The sequence below is a fragment of the Mauremys reevesii genome, linkage group 3 (assembly GCF_016161935.1).
Source record: "Mauremys reevesii isolate NIE-2019 linkage group 3, ASM1616193v1, whole genome shotgun sequence".
Classification (NCBI taxonomy): domain Eukaryota; kingdom Metazoa; phylum Chordata; order Testudines; family Geoemydidae; genus Mauremys; species Mauremys reevesii.
In genome coordinates this window covers 84842493-84869683 of record NC_052625.1, presented here as the reverse complement: position 1 = coordinate 84869683, position 27191 = coordinate 84842493, and the positions used below count along the sequence as shown (strand labels likewise).

Below are 27191 nucleotides of genomic sequence, written 5' to 3'. Positions count from 1 at the left end.
CACCCCCCCCCCACCACCCCGGAACCCCACCCCGCTCCCTATCCCCTGACTGCCCCGACCCCTATCCACCCCCCGCTGAGTCCTGACAGACCCGGGCGCCCACAATCCAACCCCTCCCCATTCCCTGTCCCCATGACTGCCCCCAACCTCTGCCCCCTCCCTGTCCCCTGACTGTCACTGGGACTCCCTGCCCCTTAGCCAACCCCCCTGGCCCCGGCCCCCCCTCACCCAGAGCCTCAGCGCATCCAGGCCCTTCCCTGGACAGAGGCAGCGTGTCTCCGGCAGGGCCCCTGAGCTCAGCGCCGCGTGGTAAAGGGGCGGGGCTGTGAGCGCCAGCGGGGCCTGAGCTTCCTCCACTCGGCGTGGAGCTCGCAGCCCCGCCCTCTTACCACGCGGCTCTGAGCGGGGCAGGGGCTGCCCAGGAGGCTGCTGGATGCTGGATGCCGGGCCGGCGAGGGAGCCTCGGCCGTTCTCGTGGGGGCCCCTGTGGAGCCCAGGGCAAATTGCCCCACTTGCCCACCCCCTGGCCGGCCCTGTGCCGTACATCACTACCACAGTTGTTTCGCCAGAAGACAGCCTGAGCTTCAGTCTCTCTGAATAGAGAGTTTCTCAAAGATGGATAAGAGCAGAAAGACAGTAGCTCAATATCTGGATAAAGCATTGGCTGATAGTGAAAAGGCAGCCCTTGAAGACCTGCTATTTTCCTATAAAGGAATTTTGTATCCTGCTGCTCTTTGCAACCTGGAAACTTTCCAAGTTCTTGATTCTTTTGAAGCCAGGAGTGACGATGTGATCCTAGCGGGATACCCTAAAACTGGTGACTATTGCTAGCTTGTTACAAAAACTAAATATGAAATGTTATAGTTATGAATGATTAGGCAGCATGTAATGCAATAATTATACATGCCTGCAATTCATAGTAAATGCTGTCCATCATGAAGATACTGTATTAGGGATTGTTAGATGAATAAGGTGAGAATAATAATTTCAGCCATTAATGACCATCAGTTACTTTCTTCTCCTTTTGAATATTTACATTTTAAATAACTATATGTCCAGTGTTATGAACACGTACCTTGCAGAAAAAGATTTCTTGATCTTTGATACCATGATCTACTAAATATTGAACATAAATTTGTGTTCACAAGCATGAAAGATATAAGGTTGTAATGTTACATCCAAACATCAGAGGAAACACATTATAAAATGTTCATGTGTGTCTCATTGTAGATCTGATTCAATACAGCCAACAACCCTTTACTAATATTTTGCATTGTGATGATGAATGAGCTAAGAAAACAGCTTGGCTGTCAATTTGACTGAGTTTGAAGAGCTGGTGGTTGGAAAAACAATTCCGTCACTTATTAATTGAGCAAGTCTCACATGGAAAAATTGGATCAAAGTCTGCTGTCAGTTGCACGGCTGTAAATTTTAAGACACTCAATTGAAGCCAATGGAATGATTCCAGATTAACACAGATGAAATCCGAGAAAAAACACAGTGTGACTCACAGATATGAGGGTATCCAGATTTCACATAACTATGATCACAAGTGTTTCTGTCCATTTCCCCCAAATTGATTTCTTCTTTTTAGAAACCATTATTGTATATTTAGCTTTTGGTCAAGCTAGTACTAATGGCTTACCTTGGATTGGCAAGTAGGAGCCTAGTCAGTGACAATGGTGGTGCCTGCATTTATCTGTGACATGAATTCACCCAGAGAACATAGTTTTTAATTTAGTGATTTATAACTAAATTGTTAGTCGCAAAGAAGTATGTGCTTCACAAACAGGACTGTTCCTGTTTGTTGACAGATTATTTGGCCCAATCATATGACACTTCTGTTCACTCATAGCTTGTGTCATTAACAACAGGAAAATATTCCTGTATCAAAGTAAGATTTCAGTTTAGTTAGCTACTATCCTTGAATGTTAATGTTTTTTCTTCCACAGTAATTGATATACACTAATATTTGCAACTAAATACATTCAACACTTGTGACAATTTTCACTTCCATGGTCTTTAAACCAGTTTCTATCTTGTTTCAGGTTCTAACTGGCTTGATCAAGTCTTAAATGACTTGGAAATTACAGCTGCAAAATATACAAAGGAGGAAATTAATGAGAGAATGAATATTACAAATGAATTATCTGTATTTCTACATCTTTAATTTGGGGATCCAGAGAAATTTAAGGTCAGCACGGGATGATATTAGAAATGTTAATATGAACTGTTTGACACATCTAAGAATTGATAAACTGTAATGGTTGAATTTTACAGGCTATGGAGGACTCTTACCTCCCCCAAGGTATGATCAGGTCAGTACAGTCAGGGTGCAGTGCATTTGCTTAGCCAGTCCATGATTGGAAACCATGGAGGTTCCGACAAGGGGTGGATAATTCATGCAAATGACCTCCCCACCACAGGGTTTCCTTAGATTCCGATCTGTCACTCTCTCCTTTGCACTATTACTGTCCCCAAAGAGCTGACTATGTGGAGAGGAAGGATTTCAGGTCCCCCACCACAAAACAGGCAATTGTGAATGAGACTAAGGGTTTAGGGGAGTTTCGGTTACCCCTCTCCATTTTAGTTTCCATGACAGGGGATGTCTTTTGCCTAAGAGTCTCCCATTCTGATTGCTATCAGCTCCTTTTTTAACTGTCAGTCAGCTCCAGGGTTGATTTTCTGCCTCATGGTTTCCCAGGATTTCATTCAGCTGGAGAGACCACCTCCCCTTATTTCAGAGCTATTAGGGGAGGCAATGGGAGAGGACTCAGGCTTGGTCTACACTACGAGTTTAGATCAAATTTAGCAGCGTTAGATCGATTTTACCCTGCACCCGTCCGCACAATGCAGTCATTTCTGTTGACTTAAAGGGCTCTTAAAATAGATTTCTGTACTCCTATCTGACGAGGGGATTAGCACTGAAATTGACCTTGCTGGGTCGAATTTGGGGTAGTGTGGACGCAATTCGACAGAATTGGCCTCTGGGAGCTATCCCAGAGTGCTCCATTGTGACCAATCTGGACAGCACTCTCAACTCCAATGCATTGGCCAGGTAGACAGGAAAAGCCCCACAAACTTTTGAACTTCATTTACTGTTTGCCCAGCGTGGAGAGCTGATTAGCATAGGTGACCATGCAGAGCTCATCAGCAAATGTGACCATGGAGTATCAGAATTGCAAAAGAGCTCCAGCATGGACCGAACAGGAGGTACTAGATCTGATTGCTGTATGGGGAGGTGAATCCGTGCTATCAGAACTCTGTTCTAGAAAAAATCAACAGGAGCAAAAACTCAAGAGATAAGTGATTAATCCTAGATGAACAACCTCTAACACCAGTACAAAGCTCACGGAATCTGTAGCTGTTGAACTGCTGGTTGATATGCCATGTACAATCCCTGTAGACAGAATTTGTGTGTGTTATTATTTTATCATTTCTGTAAGTAACTGATTTAATTGCCTGAGAAAGGGGTCATATCGATGACTTCAGAGGGCCCTCTGTTTGGCCCAAAAGCTCTCATAACACAAGCAATGCAAACAGTGTTTTCCTAGGAATTGAAATTAGGCGGGGTGTTGGAATATTCACAGGGGCGGCGAAGGACCGACGAGGATTGAGACTGTGAGGGTGAAGGTGGGCTGTATGGCAGAGCCGTAACTAGGTATTTTTGCGCCCGAGGCAAGAATATAAAATTGCGCCCTCCCCCAGGGGTGGCTCTTTGGCAGCAATTCAGCAGCAGGTCCCTCAGTCCCTCTCGGCGGGAAGGGCCTGCCGCCGAATTGCCGCCGAAGAATGGATGAAGCGGCGGCAGTACAGCCTGTGATTTTGCGGGGTCAACTCATGATTTTTGACCACTTGGGCTGGTAATGTTGCTTCCAAGATGGTCTTTGGTTCCAGTCCAGTTCCAATCCAGAGAGGGACTCATAGGTTAAGAGAGGACGGAGGTGCTGGATATCAGCAGTGGCCACTAGGGATCAGCATGTGTCCTGAGAATGCTGGGAGTTCAGGCTTGCAGGGCAGGATCAAGGGTGGCAGGTTTGTAGAAATTTTGGTGGTGCCCAGAACCTGCCCCAGCCCAAACTCCGCCCCCCACCTGCCTAAGGTTCTGGAAGGGAGTTTCGGTGAGGGAGGAAGTCTGGGGTGCAGGCCTTAGGCTGGGGCAGGGGATTGGGGTTCAGGCTCTGGGAGGGAGTTTGGGGATGGGAGGGGATGCGGAGGGAGGGGGTGCCAGTTCTGGGAGGGAGTTTGGGGATGGGAGGGGTGCAGAGGGATGGGGTGCAGGGGTGAGGGCTGTGGGTTGTGGCTGCAGATGAGGGGTTTGGAGTGTGGGAGAGGCTCAGGGTGAGAGTACAAGTGAGGGCTCTGTCTGGGGCTGGGAATGGGAGGTTTGGGGTGTGGGAGGGGCTCAGGGCTGGGGGTGAGAGTAGGAGTGTGGGGGTGAGGGCTCTGGCTGGGAGTGGGGATGAGGTGTTTTGGGTGCTGGAGAGGCTTAGGGCTCGGGCAGAGGGTTGAGGATGCAGTGGGGGGGTGAAAGCTCTGACTGGGGGTGTGGGCTCTGGGGTGGGGCAGGGCTTGGGATGAGTTTGGGGTGCAGAAGGCGGCGCAGGCCAAGGGATGTGCTGGCTGCCGCTTCCCGCCGCTCCCATTGGCCTGGAGCAGCGAACCGCGGCCAGTGGGAGCCGCGATCAGACGGATCTGTGGATGCGGCAGGTAAACAAACTGGCCTGGCCTGGCCTGGCCTGCCAGGGGCTTTCCCTACACAAGCGGCGTCCCAAGTTTGGGAAACACTGCCCTATACTATACAGATTTCATGGTGGAGACCAGCATTTCTCAAATTGTGGGTCCTGACCCAAAAGGGAGTTGCAGGGGGGTCCCAAGGTTATTTTAGGGGGGTCGCGCTTACTTCTGTGCTGCCTTCAGAGCTGGGTGGCCAGAATGTCATGGCTATTGGCCAGACACCCAGCTCTGATTGCAGCATCCCACTAGCAGCAACGTAGAAATAAGGGTGGCAATACCATATCATGCCATCCTTACTTGTGCGCTGTAGCTGGCGGCGGCTCTGCCTTCAGAGATGGGATCCCAGCCAGCTGCAGCCACTCTCCAACTGCCCAGGTCTGAAGGCAGCACCACCACCAGCAGCAGCACAGAAGTAAGGGTAGCCATACCGCAACCCACCCTACAATAACCTTGCAACCCCACCCACAACTTTTTTTGTGGTCACGACTCCATACAATTACAACATAGTGAAATTTCAGATTTAAATAGATGAAATTGTTAAATTTATGATTTTTAAAATTGTATGGCCATGAAATTGACCAAAGTGGACCATGATTTTGGTAGGGCCCTAGCTATGATGCTGATTTTTTTGACATGGTGATCTGTCTTTTTGGAACTATAGAAAGATACTGATTAGACATGCATAATAATACCATGCTCTTATATTGCACTTTTAAGCAGTAGCTCTCAAAGCTACAAAGGAGATAAGTATCATTATCCCCATTTTACAGAAGGTAAAACTGAGGCAGAGTGGAGAAATGACTTGCACACACACACTCAGGTCTCCTGAATACCAGTACTGCTTTATCTGTCTGCTAGGACACAAAGCCACCCCAAGATGCCGGCAGATGCACACTTACTGGGAGACATGTTATTGCAGAGCGGTTTGCTAGTTATGTTTATCTGAATGTCTAAGAGGTTCTGGAGAAGTGCTTATTGTCAGCCATTAGATAATGAGTATATTACTGGTTCTACCTAAACTCAGCTGGACATCTCAATTTCTAGTCAGGCTGGAAATACTGTTAGAACAGGGTCTTGAACAGTATTTCCTCTGGAGGAGCAACTTACATGGGGCCACGTTCACTAGAGGGAATTAGAGGAACATTAATAATTGGGAGCATGGTAGTTAAAGTTTGAAAGAAATGAGAGATTCAAGAAGGCCTTGGAAAAATTAATGCTAATTTGTCCTAAATTCTTCCGTATGTTAATGGTAGTGAAATAGTCACCCTCTGGATTGGCAGGAAAGAAATATTATTTCCTGCAAAGTCTACTTTTTTAAAACAAATCTTAAAATGATAAAATTCTATTAGAGACGCTATTTAATTCTGCCTTTCTTTCCAATTTTATTTAAAGAGGATGAAGGAATTACCTTTCAGAAGAATCATAGTAACACATCTCTCTCCTCAAGTCCTGCCCAAATCTATTTTCAAAAGCAAGGCCAAGGTGAGTCCTCAGTTACAGTATCATAAATAGAATAGCTTTAGGTTGGGAGTAAACTGGCCCCATTCATCTACGTGGTGCATGAACACTGAAATCTAATGCTGAAAATTTAAATGTTGACTGTTTCTCTGCTATCATTTCAGCAGAAATATCCTGCTAATGAGCTTTGCCATTCCTTATTTTTCAAATAAGGTAAAATTAATTAAACTGATTCTACTGATGCTGTGATTGTTAAAAAAATATAAACTTCTTCTTATCTAATTATTGTTAATTACTTGTATTACCATAGTGCTCATTGCTAGGAAAAGTACAAACTTTTTTGTATTGACTTTCAACCTTTAAACAAATAATTCATTTCCGTATTTTTTTAGATACTGCTGCTGGTTCGAAATCCAAAAGACACCGCTGTATCTTACTTCCATTTTCACAACAATATGCCTACACTTCCCTCCTTCAGCTCATGGGATGAGTATTTTGCAGCTTTTATGCATGGAAAAAGTACACTCTGTTTTTCTGTTTTTTAGCTATTCTGATTAATTAGTACATTGGCAAAACTGGGCACTGGGATTCAGGGAGACTGAGGGCAGATTCTGATCTCAGTTGTATTATAATTCACGAAAAACTTCTTGGTCTTAAAGTTATTGTAGATTTATAAATGATGTAATTGAAATCAGCCTGTGACCCCTGAAATCAAGAGATAATTTATTCACTGACACTGACTCCGTCTGTGATCTTGAATAAGTCATATAAGCTCTTATGGCCTGGCCACCATTACCCTGAATCTTATATAATCTGAAACACAGATTTAGGAAATTAAATATGAATTATATTACCAGCTATGCTAATACTTATTAAAATAGACATAAGCATGCTGGCCTAGAAATCCAAACGCAATATAGCAACTCAAAACAACTTCACCCTATAACTTTTCTTTCTGCTAATCAATGCATAAGCTGAATTCATATACTGGGTAGAAGGCTAAAATTATTGAGAATAGAGCTGAGCAAAATGTTTTCAACTAATTGTTTTTTGGAGAGCAAAAAATGTTTGCTGATTTCAGGTTGAATTTGATAAATAATTTTGTTTGAAACTAAATTTTAGAATTTAAATTTTGAAATTTTAGAAATTTTCTAATTTTAGAAACAAAATTTCTAAACAGAGGAAACATTTTGTTTCAAGTATCAGAGGGGTAGCTGTGTTAATATGGATCTGTAAAAAGCATGCGTCTGACGAAGTGGGTATTCACCCATGAAAGGTTATGCTCCAGTACATCTGTTAGTCTATAAGGTGCCACAGGACTCTTTGTTGCATTTTGTTTCAATCATTCTGAATCATTTCATTTTGACTATTTCAATTTGAAATATTTTGTTCAACTTTTCTATTCAAAATGGCACTTCACTTTTAAATTACCACAAAAAATGGTGAAAAGCACCCAAAATGTCTGAATCAAAGTGAATAATTCAAAATAAAATTTGTTTGGAGTCAAGTGAAACATTTTGGTTTCTTCTAAACCAATTTTTTCTACTTTTTTATTAAAAAACATTAAAAATTGTTATTGGTTCAAATCAAACAAGATTGTTTTTTAAATTTTTTAGTTTAGTGTCTGAACCAAAAAATCCATCACTCACTCAGCTGTAGTTGGGAATAGTGCAAAGGAGAGACTCCTTTCTGACCCAGCCAGCAGTCAGACAGGATGTCTCCCTGGCAAACAGGAATGCACTGGAATGTTCAGCCGGCTGGCTTTCCAGCTTGTATGCTATGTCCCTAAGGTGGTTATGAGGGTGTTTAGTCCTTTCCACTTAGCAGATGTGTGCTCTTCCATTCATGGCCAGTACTAGCCGTCAGATAGAGGGAACACTTATTGCTTTTGTTCAGAGGAGCAGTTGCAAAACCTGTTACTGTAGTCCTCACCTCAAAACCCTGTCTGACACCATGAAGTCAGCCAGGAGTCCACGTCCCCTGTCTCAATTCACTTTTACCTCATTATTATTGAATCATTCTGATTTTCTGGGTTTTTTTCTCCAGTATCCCGGGGCTCCTATTTTGATTATTTAGTTGAATGGAACAAGCATGTGGATGATGAAAATGTTATGGTGATAACCTATGAAGAGCTGAAAGAGGTGAGGTTAATGCTGTTTAAGGGAAGAAGTGGAAGATTGGACAAATAACCAGGGAGGAGTATAAAAATATTGCTCAGGCATGCAGGAGTGAAATTAGGAAGGCCAAATCACACTTGGAGTTGCAGCTAGCCGGAAATGTTAGGAGTAACAAGAAGGGTTTCTTCAGGTATGTTAGCAACAAGAAGAAAGTCAAGGAAAATGTGGGCCCTTTGCTGAATGAGGGAGGGAACCTAGTGACAGAGGATGTGGAGAAAGCTAGTGTACTCAATGCTTTTTTTGCCTCTGTCACTCCCAGAGAAGCTGCACTCTGCAGCACGGTATGGGGAGGAGGTGACCAGCTCTCTGTGGAGAAAGAAGTAGTTCGGGACTATTTAGAAAAGCTGGATGAGCACAAGTCCATGGGGCCGGATGCACTGCATCCGAGGGTGCTAAAGGAGTTGGCCGATGAGATTGCAGAGCCATTGGCCATTATCTTTGAAAAATCATGGTGATTGGGGGAGGTCCCGGATGACTGGAAAAAAGCTAATGTAGTGCCCATCTTTAAAAAAGGGAAGAAGGAAGATCCAGGGAACTACAGGCCAGTCAGTCTCACTTCAGTCCCTGGAAAAATCATGGAACAGGTCCTCAAGGAATCAAGTCTGAACCACTTAAAGGAGGGGAAAGTGATCAGGAACAGTCAGCATGGATTCACCAAGGGCAAGTCATGCCTGACTAACCTAATTGCCTTCTATGATGAGGTAACCAGCTCTGTGGATGAGGGGAAAGCAGTGGATGTGCTATTTCTGGACTTTAGCAAAGCTTTTGATATAGTCTCCCACAGTATTCTTGCCAGCAAGTTAAAGAAGTATGGGCTGGATGAATGGACAGTAAGGTGGATAGAAAACTGGCTAGATGGTCAGGCTCAACGGGTAGTGATCAATGGTTCCATGTCTAGTTGGCAGCCAGTATCAAGTGGAGTGCCCCAAGGGTCGGTGCTGGGGCCGGTTTTGTTCAATATCTTCATTAATGATCTGGAGGATGGTGTGGACTGCACCCTTAGCAAGTTTGCAGATGACACTAAACTGGGAGGAGTGGTTGATATGCTGGAGGGTAGGGATAGGATATAGAGGGACCTAGACAAATTAGAGGATTGGGCCAAAAGAAATATGATGAGGTTCAACAAGGACAAGTGCAGAGTCCTGCACTTAGGACGGAAGAATCCCATGCACTGCTACAGACTAGGGACTGAATGGCTGGGCAGCAGTTCTGCAGAAAAGGACCTAGGGGTTACGGTGGACGAAAAGCTGAATATGAGTCAACAATGTGCCCTTGTTGCCAAGAAGGCTAATGGCATTTTGGGTTGTATAAGTAGGGGCATTTCCAGCAGATCGAGGGACGTGATCATTCCCCTCTATTCAGCACTGGTGAGGCCTCATTCGGAGTACTGTGTCTTGTTTTGGGTCCCACACTACAAGAAGGATGTGGATAAACTGGAGAGAGTCCAGCGGAGGGCAACAAAAATGATTAGGGGGCTGGAGCACATGACTTATGAGGAGAGGCTGAGGGAACTGAGATTGTTTAGCCTGCAGAAGAGAAGAATGAGGGGAGAAGTAGATTGGACTAACATATTTAGGGATCTAAAGGCGGAAGACGCCTGGGATTATTTCAGGTTGAAGTTGCAGGAGCTGTCAGAGGCCTGTATCCCGAGAAAGGGAAAACGGTTCGTAGGTAGCAGTTTTAGACCGAGCTGGATGAGCAAGCGTCTCAGAGGGGTGATTAAGAAAAAAACAGAAAGCGTACAAGGAGTGGAAGATGGGAGGGATCAGCAAGGAAACCTACCTTATTGAGGTCAGAGGGTGTAGGGATGCAGTGAGAAAGGCCAAAAACCGGGTAGAGATGGACCTTGCGAAGGGAATTAAAACCAATAGTAAAAGGTTTTTTAGCCATATAAATAGGAAGAAAACCAAGAAAGAAGTGGGTCCGCTTAAAACTGTAAACGGGGTGGAGATTAAGGATAAGCTAGGCATGGCACAATATCTAAACGAATATTTTGCCTCGGTCTTTAATGAGGCTAATGAAGGGCTTAGGAATAGTGGCAGAGTGACTGATGGGAATGAAGGCTGGAAATTACAGTATCCGAGGTAGAAGCCAAACTTGAACAGCTTAACGGTAGTAAATCAGGCGGCCCAGATAATCTTCATCCTAGAATATTAAAGGAATTGGCGAGTGAAATTGCAAGCCCATTAGCGATAATTTTTAACGAATCTCTAAACTCGGGGGTTGTACCGTTTGACTGGAGATTAGCTAATATAGTTCCTATTTTCAAGAAGGGGAAAAAAAGTGACCTGGGTAACTACAGGCCTGTTAGTTTAACATCTGTAGTATGTAAAGTCATGGAAAAAATATTAAAGGAGAGAGTAGTTACGGACCTTGAGATCAATGGCGATTGGGACAAATTACAACATGGTTTTACGAAAGGTAGATCGTGCCAAACCAACCTGATCTCCTTCTTTGAGAAAGTAACAGATTTTTTAGACAAGGGAAATGCGGTGGATTTAATATATCTTGATTTCAGTAAGGCGTTTGATACGGTACCGCATGAAGAATTACTGGTTAAATTGGAAAAGATGGGGATCGAAATGAAAATCCAGAGGTGGATAAGGAACTGGTTAAAGGGGAGACTGCAGCGGGTCGTATTGAAAGGTGATCTGTTGGGTTGGAGGGAGGTTACCAGTGGAGTTCCTCAAGGTTCGGTTTTGGGTCCGATCTTATTCAATCTATTTATCACTGACCTTGGAACCAAAAGTAGGTGTAGGCTGATAAAGTTTGCGGATGACACGAAGTTGGGAGGTATTGCCAATTTGGAGAAGGATCGGGATATCCTCCAGGGAGATTTGGATGACCTTGTAAACTGGAGTATTAGTAATAGGATGAAATTCAATAGTGAGAAGTGTAAGGTGATGCATTTAGGGATGACTAACAGGTATTTTAGTTATAAGCTGGGGACACACCAGTTGGAAGTAACGGAAGAGGAGAAGGACCTCGGAGTCCTGGTTGATCGCAGAATGACTATGAGACGGCAATGTGATGTGGCTGTTAAAAAAGCTAATGCGGTCTTGGGATGCATTAGGCGAGGTATTTCTAGTAGAGATAAGGAGGTGCTAGTCCCGTTATACAAGGCGTTGGTGAGACCTCATTTGGAGTACTGTGTGCAGTTTTGGTCTCCCATGTTTAAAAAGGATGAATTCAAGCTGAAATGGGTACAAAGAAGGGCCACTAGAATGATCCGAGGAATGGAAAGCCTGTCATATGAAAAGAGACTTGAGGAGCTCGGTTTGTTTTCCTTAACCAAAAGAAGGTTGAGAGGAGATATGATTGCTCTCTTTAAATATATCAGAGGGATAAATACCAGGGAGGGAGAGGAATTATTTCAGCTCAGTACTAATGTGGACACGAGAACAAATGGATATAAATTGGCAGTCGGGGAGTTTAGGCTTGAAATTAGATGAAGGTTTCTAACCATCAGGGGAGTGAAATTCTGGAACAGCCTACCAAGGGAAACAGTGGGGGCGAAGGACCTCTCTGGCTTTAAGATTAAGCTTGATAAGTTTATGGAGGGAATGGTTTGATAGGATAACGTGATTTAGTCAATAGGTCAATAACGTGCCGCCACTGGTAATTAGTACCAAGGGTCAATGTTGGGATATTGAAAGTCTTTTTCCTGAGTGTCTGGCTGGAGAGTCTTGCCCGCATGCTCGGGGTTCAGCTGATTGCCATATTTGGGGTCGGGAAGGAATTTTCCTCCAGGGTAGATTGGCAGTGGCCCTGGAGGTTTTTCGCCTTCCTCCGCAGCATGGGGCAGGGGTCGCTTGCTGAAGGAGTATCTGCTACTTGAAGTCTTTAAATCAGGATTTGGGGACTTCAACAGCTGAGTCAAGGGAGAGAATTATTTCAGGAGTGGGTGGGTCAGCTTTTGTGGCCTGCATCTTGCGGGAGGTCAGACTAGATGATCATAATGGTCCCTTCTGATCTTAAGTTCTATGATTCTATGATGATTCACTGCAGAAATCAGAGGGGAGACTGAGGTGTATCATGGGAGATGTAGTCCACGAAGGGAGCCTAGCCCATAGAGGAGAATGGCGATACGAGGCACTCAAACTGCAGCTTCCATGAGACACTGCAGTATCTCAGGCACATATGGATTAATGTCAAACTTGCCTGGAAATGAGATGTTTCTACTTAGGCAACCAGACCCCAGACTAAATATATTTCATTTTGATTTTTCATTAGGAAAATCAAAAAAATTCAGCAAGACTGAAATTATCCAGAAACTGCATTCTCTGCCAAAACACATGTTGCCAGAAAATTCCAGACCAACCCTAATTTCTATGTGTAGATGTAGATACAGGCCAAGATTGTCAGAACTGGCTAGTGATTTTCAGTGCCCAACCCAAGACACCATAAATGAGCCTGCTTTTCAGAGGACAGATGCTCAGCGCGTTCTAAAAATCAGGCCCCTTTAAGGAGTTTCAAACCGGGCACCCAAAAAATGAGGCAACCTAAAACCACTAGTTACTTTTCAAAACTTGGGCCACAGTATGTACGCATGTGCGTATATTTCATTCTAAATAGTGTTGATTTCTCAGAGCAGTGCTCAATATAACAATTTTTTTTAATACTGGTGCCTCTATGAGCCCAGAGCAACAAACCTGATTTTATTAAAATCCTATTTTTAGCCCAAGTCTGTCACTGTTGGATGCTATTTTCTTCATATCAAAATTACATGCAGACTAGATGGCTTTAGACAGCTTTCTAGCTGCAACATAGCTCCAAAGCCTTGGCACAGCTCTGAGGAGAAGCAGAGGTTTCTGGTGCTGGAGTTGGTGAAAGACCAATGGACTGATGAAAGAGTATTTGTAGCATAATGGCATGCAAAATAACGTGTATGTTGGCTGCTATAACATAGCATAATTATTTGGGCTCTTTGTGGAATCTAAAGATATTGGAACCAGCAGCTCCCTTCCCCCACAATCTCATTTCATTTTGAAAATGGACCTCCTAGGGAAGCTTTATTTACAGACCAAAAAGATCCCATTATTAATTGGGGGTGGGAGGAATACACAGTATGCATATTATGAGCACAGTCCTGCAGCTGTTCCTTCTTTGGCACTCGCTGTGGACAATGGGGAGTTCCACACATAAAGTGCCTTAGAATCAGGCCCATAATGTCATAACGACACTGCAGCTGGGAGTGTGCCTCCTGGAACGGGTAGACTGACCTATCGAGCTAAACATAGCAGTGTGGACCTTGCGGCAGGGTCAATGACTCAGGCTAGCTGACTGAGTCCAAGCCTGCCTGACCCCTGGGGTTTGAGCTAAGTAAGTTACCCCAGGCTGTTGCACATGCCACAACATCCTCCCTGCTATTTTTAGCATGCTAGATGTATCTGTCCATCGGGGCTTGGAGAGACAAGGTGAGTGAGTTAATATCTTTTATTGGCCAACTTTTGTTGGTCATGCTGTCTCTCTAATATCCTGGGACCAACACAGATATAACAACCCAGGCTTGGAAACACACTCCCAGCTGAAGTGTAGACATATCCTAATAGTCTTTCATGGAACCATTGAGCTGGATTCTCTTCTCATTCACAACCAATCAGGGATGTACTATGCTGAAGCCCATGGTGTCATGCGAGTTAGGAAGAATCTGATGTCAGATGTGCAGTCCAGAATAACAAAGTAATATCGTGCTGACTTCAAATCTGCCACAATCTTCTGTTTGACTTTTGTTGCCAGTAACATGATCTCATTTTGAATTGTTTTTCCAAGGTAGTGATGTGTGTACATTCCTTGGATGGTGACTCTTCTTAGATGCTCCTGTAATACTGCATCAAACTCAGCCATCAGCTCCACAATTTTAAGGAAGTTTCCATTGTTTGGCATATACAGCTGATCTGAAGTGCCATGCAGTGCTACGTTTTGAGTAGCAAGCACTCTCACAATGGCAAAGAGCCTTTTCAGAACATTTTGCCAGTAAAGAGACTCTGATGCAATCTTCTCTTGATGCTGATCATCTATGATGGCCTTCAAACTTAGTCTCATCTCAAGCTCTTTCCACCTATGGAATGCTCTCTGGTGATTTGCTGCCTTCTCATGGCATGACAGATTTCTAGCCAGATTTTTCCAGTCCTTTGTTCCTGTAGAACCCAATGTGGCTGGAAGGTTAAACTGGAACAGTTTGCAACAAAAACAGTATGCAGTATTCTGGGTTTTTTAGTACATAAGCCATGGCCTCTCCACTGTGTCACCATTGGGGATTTCACACCAGTAATGTGTTGGATGGAAACTTCTATTTTCATTGTCTTTGGGGAACATGAAGTTTTTCACTTGCTGTGGCCCATGCAGTACAGGAAGTCCCTTAGGCTACTGGGTCCACAGTCCTGGATCATCTAGACTTAAGGAACTAAACTCAGCAGCAGCTGTTTCTTTCACCTCCACCACACTCTTCTCTGATCTACGCTTTTCTTCAGGAATGTGCATGGTAACATCCATTAGAAATGGAGATGTGGATGCTGCAGGAGCTGCCAGGTCACCTGCACTCTGACTAACTGGAAGATCAGGCATCTCCTCACCACTCACATCCTCACTGGGGCCGGAAGGCTCACCGTGAACATTTGTGTCTATGTATCTCCGGAGAGCTCCTTCCTGCTTAGATAGAAAAGCTTCCTTTGCTTGCTTTCTTTTTCTGAATGCTGCCCCAGAGGGGCGTTTTTTTCTTTCACTCATGACTGCTCTTCTGTGCCAGCTATAGTGGCTCTCAACACTCAGTTGAAGGGGACAAATAAGCAGGCTGATAGCAGGGCCTGCCTGAGGGAAGATATCAGCGTCTTAAGGGCCTAACTGGCTCCTATTACTTCAGCTGACTGCCTGTTCTCCTCAAGTGGGTTCAGGGAAGCAGCAGGAAACAGGAAGCTCCCTGAGAATCTGGTGTTAATCAGTCCAGGCTCCTGGGGGTGCTAGTGAGGTACATAAGAGGCTCCTCGTCCTCCTCCTCCTCTCTGTCCCTGCAGCTCCTGCTGCTTTCTGTTATTCCCTCTCACCTTTTCTCCTGCCTGCCTGTTGTGTCTCTTGTGCCCTCCTTCCTCCAGCACAGCACTCCACCATCTCTGTGCATCTAGAGCAGAGAGAATACATATGCATCAGCAGCAGACACAATTTTCTACACTCTGGGTCCTTGTGGCGCCCCACCACAGTCTGGCCAACTCAGTTTGCCTCATGGTAAGGCCTGCCCTATTGCCACTGAAGTACATGACAAAGCCCCCATGACCTTTGATGAGGTTGGGCTCAGTCTCTAGGTGCGGCTGAGTGTTTTATTGTTCAGATCCTAGCAAAGAGCTTCACTACAACTCACCCTTGGCAAAAGAGAGTGGGAGTGCAGAGGCCTCGGCCCTTGCCCCCGCAAGGACATGGTGTATGATCCTTGTCCCTGCAACCATCACACAAACGAGTTAGAGTATGATTTCTCTCCAACCCACACTCAGACACAAATACGAGATGGATCATGACATCCCCTCTCTCTACTAGCAGTTTGTGTAAAACCCATGCATGTGTGAGTAGGAGGAAGCTGTAATCCAGAGCTGCTTTATTTGTATCCAGAGCTGCTTCTCTCTGTCCCCCATCCCGTGTGCCAGAAAGAGTGAGGTAACTTATTTTCAACATAATATTTAAAATACTTCATACACTATCTCTTTAACCTCTGACTAATCAGCAGATTTGACCTTCCTCTTGACTCAGAGGTACAACAAAGTTCAATGTTTTTAAGGCCCATATTTCATCATCATCCTTATAGGTATCCTTGTTCACTGCTGTAGCCCCAAACAGCCACCAGAGGGCAAACATAATCTATTAATTTGCAGAGTTGGAAAAAAGAGGAAAAAAGAGGAATCCATGTGCCTTACCTAGGTGTGAGCCCTGAAACAGGTGTTTTGGATTATACTGAAATAGAATGCTGGGAATAGCTGGGTAAACATGCTTTCCCAAACCTATTGCTCTGGGCTCCTTTTGTATTGTCAGATTGAAAACTACTTCTCTCCCCACCCTCAGCCTCCACCCCCAGTTAAACTCAAACCAGATGGTACCTCTCAAAGTGAACAAATGCTTCTTTCTTTATTTAGCGAAAGAATAATCTAGATGAAATGTTAGAAATGCAAAATACAAAAGTCAGATGATAACTGCGATTCCACAGCAATATAATCAATCGCATGGCTATGGGAAAGGCTTTCTCAAAGAGATCGTGGTAACAAGTCATCAGACTTGATGTCTTTACTGGAAAAAATTAAGGGGTATATTTTTCATTACATTTTTTGCCAAACATAGTAATTAGAGATCTACACTACTTTGTGTGTGTTTGGCGTCTACTGTTTCTTTATTAAAACTTTGATTTTTTTTTAAATCAGCTCTCAGCAGAAAGTAGAACATAGTCACCATGTCTGGTAATTTGCAAACTGATTGCTCAGAGTGGCTCTTGAAGGCATTGTCTCATTGTTTTCTGGAAAACAAAGAAACTCAGGAAAACAGGATTTTCCATACAAGAATAGATCCAAGAACCATCTTGTCAGTTATCATGTTGCCAACAATGGCCAGTCTTGGATGAATGAGTGGAAAATCCCAGCTACAATGCACCTAATTTTGCATTTGTGCATTACAGGCTGGAAGAAAGAAAAAATTCTTGACCACAACCAATTAGCTTGTGCTGTGTAACATTAGATGATAGAAAATGTAATGCTTTATTTTTCTGCCTCTTAGCTCACCCTCAGACCTTCATTATTTTTATAATCAAAGTACAGAAAACTGGGACTTTAATAAGACTGAATATATTCCTTTCAAAATCAGAGTGTTACTCCTAATGGCTGACAACTGTCACCCACTAACTGGAACTTGCTGCTTGTCCTATGGCTGGGTACAGAAAGGCACATCAGAGACGTTTTTCACTCCCCGCATACTCCACATGAGATTTGGCTCTCCATGGCTCAAATGAATAGTCCTTGCCACAAATATATAGTCCTTAGATCCTGAATATCTCTGAGACAAAGTCTGACAATCAAAAGGAACTCTGCTGAATTATTTGATTCTTCGTGTGTGACTATGTTTATTTAGTTTTATACTACTTTGTACTCCAAAAGGCATTCTTTGAAGATCTCAGAGAACTTTCCAAATATCAGTAGTTACACTCATGGCTGTTGTGAAGTTACGTAGTATTATCTCCAGTTTAGATAGAGCACAAAAAAGTTGAATAACTTGCCCAACATGACAAAGAAAGCTTGTGGCACAGCCAGACTAACCGGCCCTCCCCCCGACCAGTAGATCTGTGCTTTAAACACCAGACCATCTTTTGTTTCCCTAAATACCACTTTGTGGAACTACTGTCTCCGTTTTGGATGAAGCAGTGACAACAGTCAGTATTCAGTCAGAAAATAAAGGGTTCTCCTTATAGAGTACGGCTCCCATGAAAAGTACCAATGTGAAAATGGAATCTTCTTGCTCAACAGATCTTCTCCCTTTGGGTATGCAATAGTATTGCCAATCCAAAGCCTTCCAAAATCATGAGTCAGGCCTCAAGAAATCATGGGATTGGCCTAAAATCATGCGATTAAAAAAAACAATAAGTTTGTGGCTCTTTTTGTTTGTCTTCTGGTTTCCTAGTGTTTAAACTCACTTGGGGCACATTTTCCAGCTTTTGTCTACAACCATGAGGGCTAGAAATATGTTTATTTTTTAAAAATGCAAGATGAAATTCACACAATCACTTGACTGAGGGAGCTGGGGCTTTAAGAAAATATTGTGAGACTCACAATAAAATCACAAGAGTTGGCAACACAGGGCAGTGTCACCCCTCCTTTTTGTACAAAGAGTCTCATTTTACTACTGTCAGTCTGCTGGAAATAATGCAGAAGAGAGCATGAACTGGATCCTTTTCTGGCTCATGGATCATTAACAGAATTAGTAACTAAGTTTCATTAGAAGGGCTATCTGTGCAAGCCCACCATTCTCAAATTATGTGCTCAGTCACACCTGTGCAATCCTATGGAAGGGCGGAATTATGCAGGTGGGACACAGGGCATAATTCTTGGCCAATTGAGTTGTACATGTTGAAATGAGAGCAGCATTTGGCCTGCAGAATCTTTAGGTAGGTGATGTGACAAACCAGAAAGAACACTGTTTGGCATTCAGAACACAGGCTGAGCTTGTCATCTGTTTAACACCCTTCACCCCATCTTTTTACTTAAAAACATCGCAAATTTGATTTGGGGCCACTGAGAAACAATAAGGTCGCAAACCTGTTAACATTCATTCTCTTTAACTTTATGCATGTGAGTAGTCCCACCGAAGTGATTGGCACTACTCACGAACTTAAGTTTGTATAATCCCCATGCTTTATACAGGAACATTTGGTTTTTAAGTCCAAAGGCAGGGAGAGAAGCAGTGGGGAGGAGACATGGATTTTTGGCTGAATCCAGGGCAGCGCAACTCAGCTAGAAGGACCCAGAAACATCTAGATATAGGGTGTGGCAGTTATTAGACATGTTCAGTAACAGTTTCAGAAGCCGTATAGACAGTTTCCAGTAAGGACAAACCATCTTGCAGGGCCCACACATATTCACCATCTGAGAGCAGAGCCAATCAGACATTAGAGAGGGGAAGGTTGTAGACACAGGAGGTAAAGACAGCCCTGTGGACTCAGTGGCTGATCGATGCAGGACCAAGAGGTGTGTCTGTTGTAAGACTTGAGTCCCAATACCATGTTGGATACAGGTGTTTGTTGTGTCTGCTCTGCACACAATGTTAAGAAATGAGGAAACCAGCTGGACACAGCTGGCCTCCAAATAACCACGTTTATTAACTATATATAAACATACATGGTCTAGCTACTTATATACACTGCTGCTATATTAAGTTCTGGTGGTTAGTGCAATAGGAGACAGAGAGGCCTACTAGAGGGATTACAGTCTACTTAAAGGGATATTACCCAATTGCTATACAATACAGAGTTATTCCGACTTTACATAATAGGGACACCCTCAGTTGAAGTAATGAAAGGTCCACCACAGTGTATTTTATGGACCCAGAGGGAGAGTTGGAAGGGAGCATTTGTCATATCTTGAGGCTACAGAGTCTATTGAAATAACACTTGGCTTTTAGCTAACTACTTCCTACTAAGATTGTGTCTCAGGTAAAGAGAAAAGAATTAGAGCTCAAAGCGGTGAGGGTCTGTAGATCCATCTCTGACTTAGTTGCTCTCGTGGGGATACGACAGAGCCCAGTGGTCTAGATTGAAAAGCCTTTCAGATATCCACAGGAAACTGTAATTTTATATGCTGATCCCAATACTTGTCCCACTTGGGGTACAGGCTGTAGATTGCCTATTTTACCAGCTACTGAGAAGCCAAGTCAACTATTAGACCAAAGATTGAAGCACTGCTAGCTGTGAGAGTCCCCAGACTTTGTTTGCTGACAAGACTACAGTATTCAAGAATAAAGAATTGAAACCATTGCCAGTCTTCTCAAGCTCTCAAGAGGATCCAGGTGACAGATACATTTTAAGGCCACACTGTGGAGAATTTCTTCTCTAAAAAAAGATCAGAGGGAATATGTGTATGTTTGCATGTGGGAAGAGACGTTTTGATGTGATCCTCATTGGGTGACAATAACAGGAGGTGGGACATGGAGCAGCTGCTTAGCCCCAATAAGAGACATTTCTGTTTTAACCAGTGTTTCATTATAGGAACTTCTATGACATCCTTAATTTCACAGCTGACACTGGATGACATTCTCTGTTGCTGAAAATGAATCATTGGAAAGATGGAAGTAAATCTGAGCGTTATTTGCATAAGTGATACAATTAGACCAGTGCAACTTTCTTACATAGACAAGGCCTTAAACACAGGCACATCATATGTCCATGCAAACAGAGAACTGAGTGGACAAAGCATGCATGTACATATGCCAGTAGATCTTTGAGCACGTTATTGCTTGGTTTTATATGCAATTACAAGTTTGTACATGCACACACAATTTTTAAGGGCACATATCAGGTTCCTATGTTAGAAAATTTGGTCCTTAATGACTTTTTTAAAAGAATCCAGCATAATTATTTTAGTGTGGGGTGCTGGCTTGGAAGCTGTCACAAGCACCTACATTCAGGGTTTTTCTAACAGTAGCCCTGAGGTTTAACTCTGTGTAATTCTTTCCAAAAAGTCTTAAAAAGGCAGAACTCTGGCCTGTGCTTCAGAAAAGAGTTAAGCTGAAGTGCAGGAAAAGAGAGTGTCCTAGAACTGTACATAATTTAACCCAAGTATCTGTAACACAAATGGCGCCCAAACAGGGACTACCACTTACTACATTTGTATGAGTGTTTGCAGTATGATGCCCTGTATATGGACCCCACGGTTCCCAAATTGCTGTGCATGTAGTGTTGTCTTCTAATGCTAGTAATTTTCATAGCATTGCACGTTTGCATGGCACAATAGTGAAGAAACAAAATAAATGAGACTATACGAACTATTGCTCTTTTAAAGGAACAATCACTAGATGGCACTACAGGCTAAGGTAAAGATCTGCATATTATTAAGACTAATTCTGAGAATTGCATTAGTTGTGTTCACTTTCATGGGAGAAGTCAATTCTCACTTAAAAATAAATTGGAAATAAAAAAAATAAAAATATGTTTTTGGTTATGGTACAGAAACAGAAGAAAGAAAAAATAAGCACCTCATTCTAATGATATTGATTTCCATTTGTTTTTTTATAGACTACTCAGTGTTTCTCAACCACCAGTTCGTGAACCGGCACTGGTCCATGAGATCATCCTGACAGTTTAGGAAGGCGGCAAGCCTGTCCCTAGTATCAAAAAGGTTGAGAAACACTAGACTGCATCTTCTATTCAAAAGGATCACGAACAATTAACATTGCAGATCTGTATCTATTCTAGGATCACTTTTTTTGACAGGCATTTACAAAATTCTCTCTCCCTGATTTTGCAACCCTCAGCTTCATTGAGACTGCTTGCATCAATAAGGGTTGCTTGATTTACATCCATCAGTTAACATATTATTTCATTAAACTGTATTTAAAAAAAACCCCAGTGTACAAGCACCATGCAGCCTAAGGTCAGGGGGGTACGCAGGATCATGGTGCTCCAGCATGTAATATGGCATAGAAGTTGATGTGTGTTTGGGGGAAAGGGTGCACGCCTCTACATCACCCCACATTTCCCTTCTTGTCCCATCTTTTTTATAATGACCCTGGCTAACCTTGTTCCCTGCTCCTTAATTTCCTTCCCTTCTCTTTCCCACAATCCAGTATAGTTTTGTGTGTGCTCAAAGGTGAGCGGGAACGTTGGCAACATGGAAAAATGAGTGTGACAACTATGAACCATAACTTCTTTGCACACAAAACAAATGAATGGACAGAACTATGACTTCTTTGTACACAAATGAAGTGGACAGTATTTAATGTCTAGATTTTTTAATTTGCCAGTTTGTAATGGAGACAGGCAGGAAGGATGAAAAGCAAAATTTGATCTTTTTTTTGCTTTCTTTTAATAAATACTGGCTTTCTGTCAGTCACCCCCATAAGGCCTTATGTGCATTCTTTAGGGAGCTCTTGCTGTGCCACTTGAGCTCAGGTGAAAGGTAGTATTTTGTATTTCCTTTTGTATTTATTAAATGTGTCCAAACAGCCTTTGGCTGTACAAATTTGAAAACCAAGTAGCTTGTTGATCTATGTCAGCTCTATGTAGAATCACATCCAGAATAAACTAGACACCTTTCCCACTGCTACCTCTTCAGGCAAAGGCCTGAGTAAATAGATGAGCCACGCTCACTGTCCAGAAGGCCAACAGATGTGCATTCTGTCAGATCAAGGGAGGAAGCAAAATTACACAGCAGAGAGTTCTCCACTGATAACTCCCTGCCACCTAAAATCTTCAAAACTAGAGGTTGTTGGCAAACGTGATCCAACTGAGCTTGTGGAAAGAAAGAGAGAGGTGGTCTTGACTTCAGGCAGTTTAATATCTGATATGTTTTCTATCAGTAGTGGGGGTTAGAGGCCCAGTCCTGCAAACCTGTACTCACAGGAATAATTTTATTGAAACTGAGAGATTATTTACAGAAGTAAAGATTACTTACATAAGGAAGGCCTGAAAGATCTGGCCATCCACTGTGTGCTTGTAGGACAAAGACTATGATGATCTAGAAAGTCTTTTCCATTTCTAACTCCTAGGATCCCATGAGCCAAGCTGACAGAGAAAAGAGAGAAATATTGGGTGCCAATTTTCCTGATTTACACCTGGGTAAGTGACAGGAGAAACTCCAGTTCCGTCAACGGAGTTATGCTAGTACAAAAGCAGTGTGAGAGGAAAATCAGGCCCCAAGAGTGGTTGCATGAGGCCAAAATATTTTGGCCCTTATTCAATATTAGGTTAACTCCATTGACTTGAACCTACTTATTGAATTTAGCCTACAATGAGTGGTTGCTAGCAGGTAACAGAGCTGTGATAGCTGTAGCTCTGCCTGATCAAGCCAAAAGAGATGCTGTGATATTTATCGTATTAGCTCCCAACAGAACAATCCATCAACTTGATATATATTCAAACCATAATTAAGGCAAGCTGGCATATGACAAGCAATTATTCATAAGCCATGAATAGCAAGATGTTGGGTATACAGCTAATGTTCGGTGACAGCTTTTCCTTGTTGACATTTTGAAAAACAAAATGTTCATTTAAAGGTGAGCTGAGGTGAATTGGAAAGATTTTTTTTAAAAAGGGTTTAAGAACTGTGTATGAGCACAAGTGGAAGAGAGCATGTGGCACACTCTGATTTATTTTAACCACATTGTAAAACATATTTTCCTCTTTTTCCTACCTGTCAAGACCTTTGTTCAGGGTTATATTACTCCTGCCTGAGCGGAATAAATCACAAACAATGCACAGCAGACCGTTTTCCTGCACTCCCCATATGGCAATGGTTACCAAACATTTTTGTTAAATTGTTCCCTGGTGACTGACTGACATATGGACCTCCCAAGGCTGTTCATGTCCCCTCACTCTTGGCATGCTTGCCACCATCTCTCCTTTTGCCTTTCCTCTTTCTCCTGTTCTTTCTTTGTTCTCATCTTGTTGTTTTTTCTCTCTCTCCCCCACTTTATCTGACTACCTTCATTTTTTCTCCCACCTTTTCTTCTCCATCCCAGCATAAATTTGCCTGCTCCTAGGCCACCTCCTGTAATGTTTTGTGTCTTGTTTAAGCACACACTAAAACACTAACACAGTCCGCTTCTGGCCAGTCCTATTCCCAACAGCTCATTCTGAGTGCCAAGCAGGAGTTAACAGGACAACATAGCTGCCACTCAACAACCCCAACATGACATCAACAACCGTGATGAGACACACAAACACAAGAATGGTGGCTATCCTATTTTGATCTATTTGAACCACTGATGCTGGACTAGCAACCTCATCTTTCTTGCTGTTCCTTGACACTAGCCCAGCAAGTGTAACTTCAGAAAAGCCTGTGTCTTGCTTTGGTTTCAGTCCAGCCAGCCACAGCTACAGCAACAGAGATGTTGACCCAGTGTCACAGAGACCTCTCCCTTGATATCAGCCCAATCAGATAGAGGAGCTGAGCCAGTGACCTCACATAGGCCTGTGCTTTTACAATACGCAATGAACAAAAGGCGCTGAGCAAAGATTAAAGCAAAAGGGAGCACAGGGAAGGGCAGCCTGACAGCTCCCCCGGTTCTAGATGCTGAGTAAGGGAGTTCCCTTCCTCTTCTCTACTGCTTGGGTGAGCTCAGGAGAGCTCCCTTACCTTCTGTCACTGCAATGGCTGGTGAAATGACAAATTGTGAGATGGGAGAATCAGAACTGGGAGCAGAAGTGGGAGCTGGTGGCTGGATGTGTGGAGCAGCTGTCATGGAGTCATTCCTGGAAGTATGTTCTCCTTCATTTCCATGTTAAGGGACACTCCGTGCCTTACCATGCTCAACACACCCCCTGGGGAGTTTACCTTAGTAGGCCCATAGCCTTTCCAATAGCAGGTGGAGCAGCAGATGGACAAGAATTGTCCAAGGCGGAGTCCCCTATTTACATTCATTTTTCTATTTCCCTGCTAGCTTCTCCTCTGGGTGGGAAAGAAGTAAAACTGCCACCTCCAACTCCCCTTCTTTCCTGGGGAAAATGGGGACCCTGCTCTTAATTTTGCAAACCTGAACTAGAATCTCAATGGCAGAATGGCAATTAGTTCCGTCTCTTGTCCTGGCTCTGTGGGTGAGAACTCCAGAGTTGTCCCCCATGCAGCACTATGGTCTGTGTTCACTAGCACGTCCATACTTTTGTTTGGCTGGCTATGGGCCTTTTGAAGGACACTACCTCCCTTCAGCCACATTTCCTCATCTTCATTCTCTATCCCATACCACTTCCCATTGCACAAGACAATGCAATGATATTCAGGTCAGGACCTCAACGACCATGATAACATACAGGACAACCACCAAAAACAGTCACTTCCACCTTTCTATTTTGATCTATTTTAATCCCTTTTGCCAAAGATTGGTGACATTGACACAGAGCAAGTTTATTGTGAGACCTTGTCCTTCTCCTAGTGTGCCAAAGGGGTGGGAGAGGGGGGTCTAGAGGGAATGGTGTTGATAAGCTAACGAGACATGCAATGAGCAATGCCACATGCTATAACCAGTTCCAGTTCTTCCCATTCCCAATTTTCCCTCTCTGGTAAAATGCACAGGAGTCTCCACTATCTGTCAGATGCATCATTTGCCATTTGGATTGTCCTCTGTTCTGTCCTATTCAAGAGCTGCCCAGTGGTTCTTCCTGTCGAGGTGTTATATGTGGGGGGGAGTCAGAGAGCATACCTGGGTTTGTGGCACAGCTCCCTGACGTAATTGATCTGGGTGCTACACCCCACCTCCTGCAGTGGGTGGACCCTCATTTTTTATTAAAAGTTTGAGTTTTGACACTACAATCAAAATACAGGGGTGGGGGGAGGGAGGTCTTGAAAACAGTTTTACTTAGTTTTCTCTGCTATTTTTGACCAGCTCTAATTGTTTGTAGAACTGAACTAATATTTCACACCAACTAATTTATTTGATGCATTTAACTTTTTTTTTCTATTTCCAGAATTACCACAAGATGACCGCAGGTTCCTCAGTGATAAATATTATTTGCAAAATATCTTTTTGAATGTTTTATTCTATGGCTTGCTTGTTTCTATTCAAAATTTGAGCTGTGTTGCCTAATTGTTACTGGGCACTTAAGTCACATGGTATTAGTTCAGTTCCCTGATTCACACTTCCTGGGTGAATTGTTGCACGTACACATTTATAATTCAGACGGTGTGAGAATACTCACACAGACAACTTTAAAATTCACTTTCTCTCCATATTCATGCCAGTGAAACTTGATCCTTTGAATGTTTAAGGAGAGGCTTGCAATGTTTAAGGGGAATGCAAAAATGGCAGGAGCATAGCCAAGGTGACTGCATTTCACATCAGTTATAGAAGATTTTTGCATTATTCTTCCAGCTCTCATGTTCTGTCATTTTAAACATATTAACAGGTTTTTTATATCCACCAAAAGAGAATCCAGTTGTAGCTAGTCAAACAAGTTCCAAACGTAATTTTCTCACAAACCTTTTCCAGTTTTTACACTTTCATCCAGCTCATTAATGTTGGAGTCAATGAGTCAGGACTAGAAAAGTAACTGTGGGTGTGAGATACAGGAATCGTTACATGATTGAATTCAGTGGATTTCTCTAATGTATAAAAGTGGCCAAATATCTCTATTACAACCACAGAGAGTTTCTCACTCTTAATCTCTATGCTTCTCCGATGGTGTCCTGTATCCTTGTCCTACATCTTGTCTTTGAACCTTCCACCATGTACTTGTCTTTCCTTCCTTTGCCTTGTTTGGCAAATGGCCACCCTGTCTTCATTCAAATTATATGACAGGGTTGCCTGTGATAGCAGGCGATTGGACTCAGTGATCTGGGTTTTCCCCTCCAGTCCCCAAATAATTTCTTAAGGAAACCACATTTCTCCCATAAAGCCTTTTAAAAATAATCCAAAGAAAAATGAACTTTAAAATATCTACAGTTTAGAGACATGACTATCATTTGGTGGCTTGGTGTATTATCAGTTTTAGACCCAGGCAAATAGAGGAACAAATATCTTCAAATATTCATTTGAATCTGAAAGCAAATTTCAATCAGTCATTTAATGGCCCATTTGTCTTTGGCTTTTTCACTGACCTGTGAGTTTGATAAAACTTGAAATTTTGTAACTTGCATGTTCTCAGAGTAAATTTTGAAACTGGCACATTCAGTTGTAAAATTTGAAATTGACTGTTCAAAATGTGTTGGATAGTTTTATAAGCAACATGGTACAAATTGAGAAGTGCAAATTGTACAAATGAACTTGCAATTAAAAATCCATGCTGTGCTAGTTATAAAAGTTATCCAATCAGAGAATGGCAACAACAGCAGGTGACTTGAGTTTTACCCAGCATAGGTCATATAGAGAATATCTGCAAATTCTCTGTATGCAGAATGATCTCCCATCTACTTTGTTTTGAACTTTGCCTCCAGAGGCAGGAGAGTCAAAACATTTGGGTACAGCACTTAATGGAACGGAAGGGGGGGGGAGTTCCTGAGGAGTGAAAGCTGTAGAAGGGTATCTGTCATCTCTCTCTTCTCTCTATTCCTTGCAAGATAGAGTGAAGGTAATGCTCTGCAGGGATATTCCCATCCAATAGCACAAGGTGCTTACCATTCCTGCCTCTAGGAGAGTCATTACTGATGCAAG

The 27191-nt window shown here is 43.0% G+C and overlaps 1 pseudogene; it reads left to right on the top strand.

Moving 5' to 3' along the window:
- Nucleotides 1–615: 615 nt before the first annotated feature.
- On the top strand, nt 616–25628 carry LOC120401138 (annotated as a pseudogene).
- Nucleotides 25629–27191: the final 1563 nt, after the last annotated feature.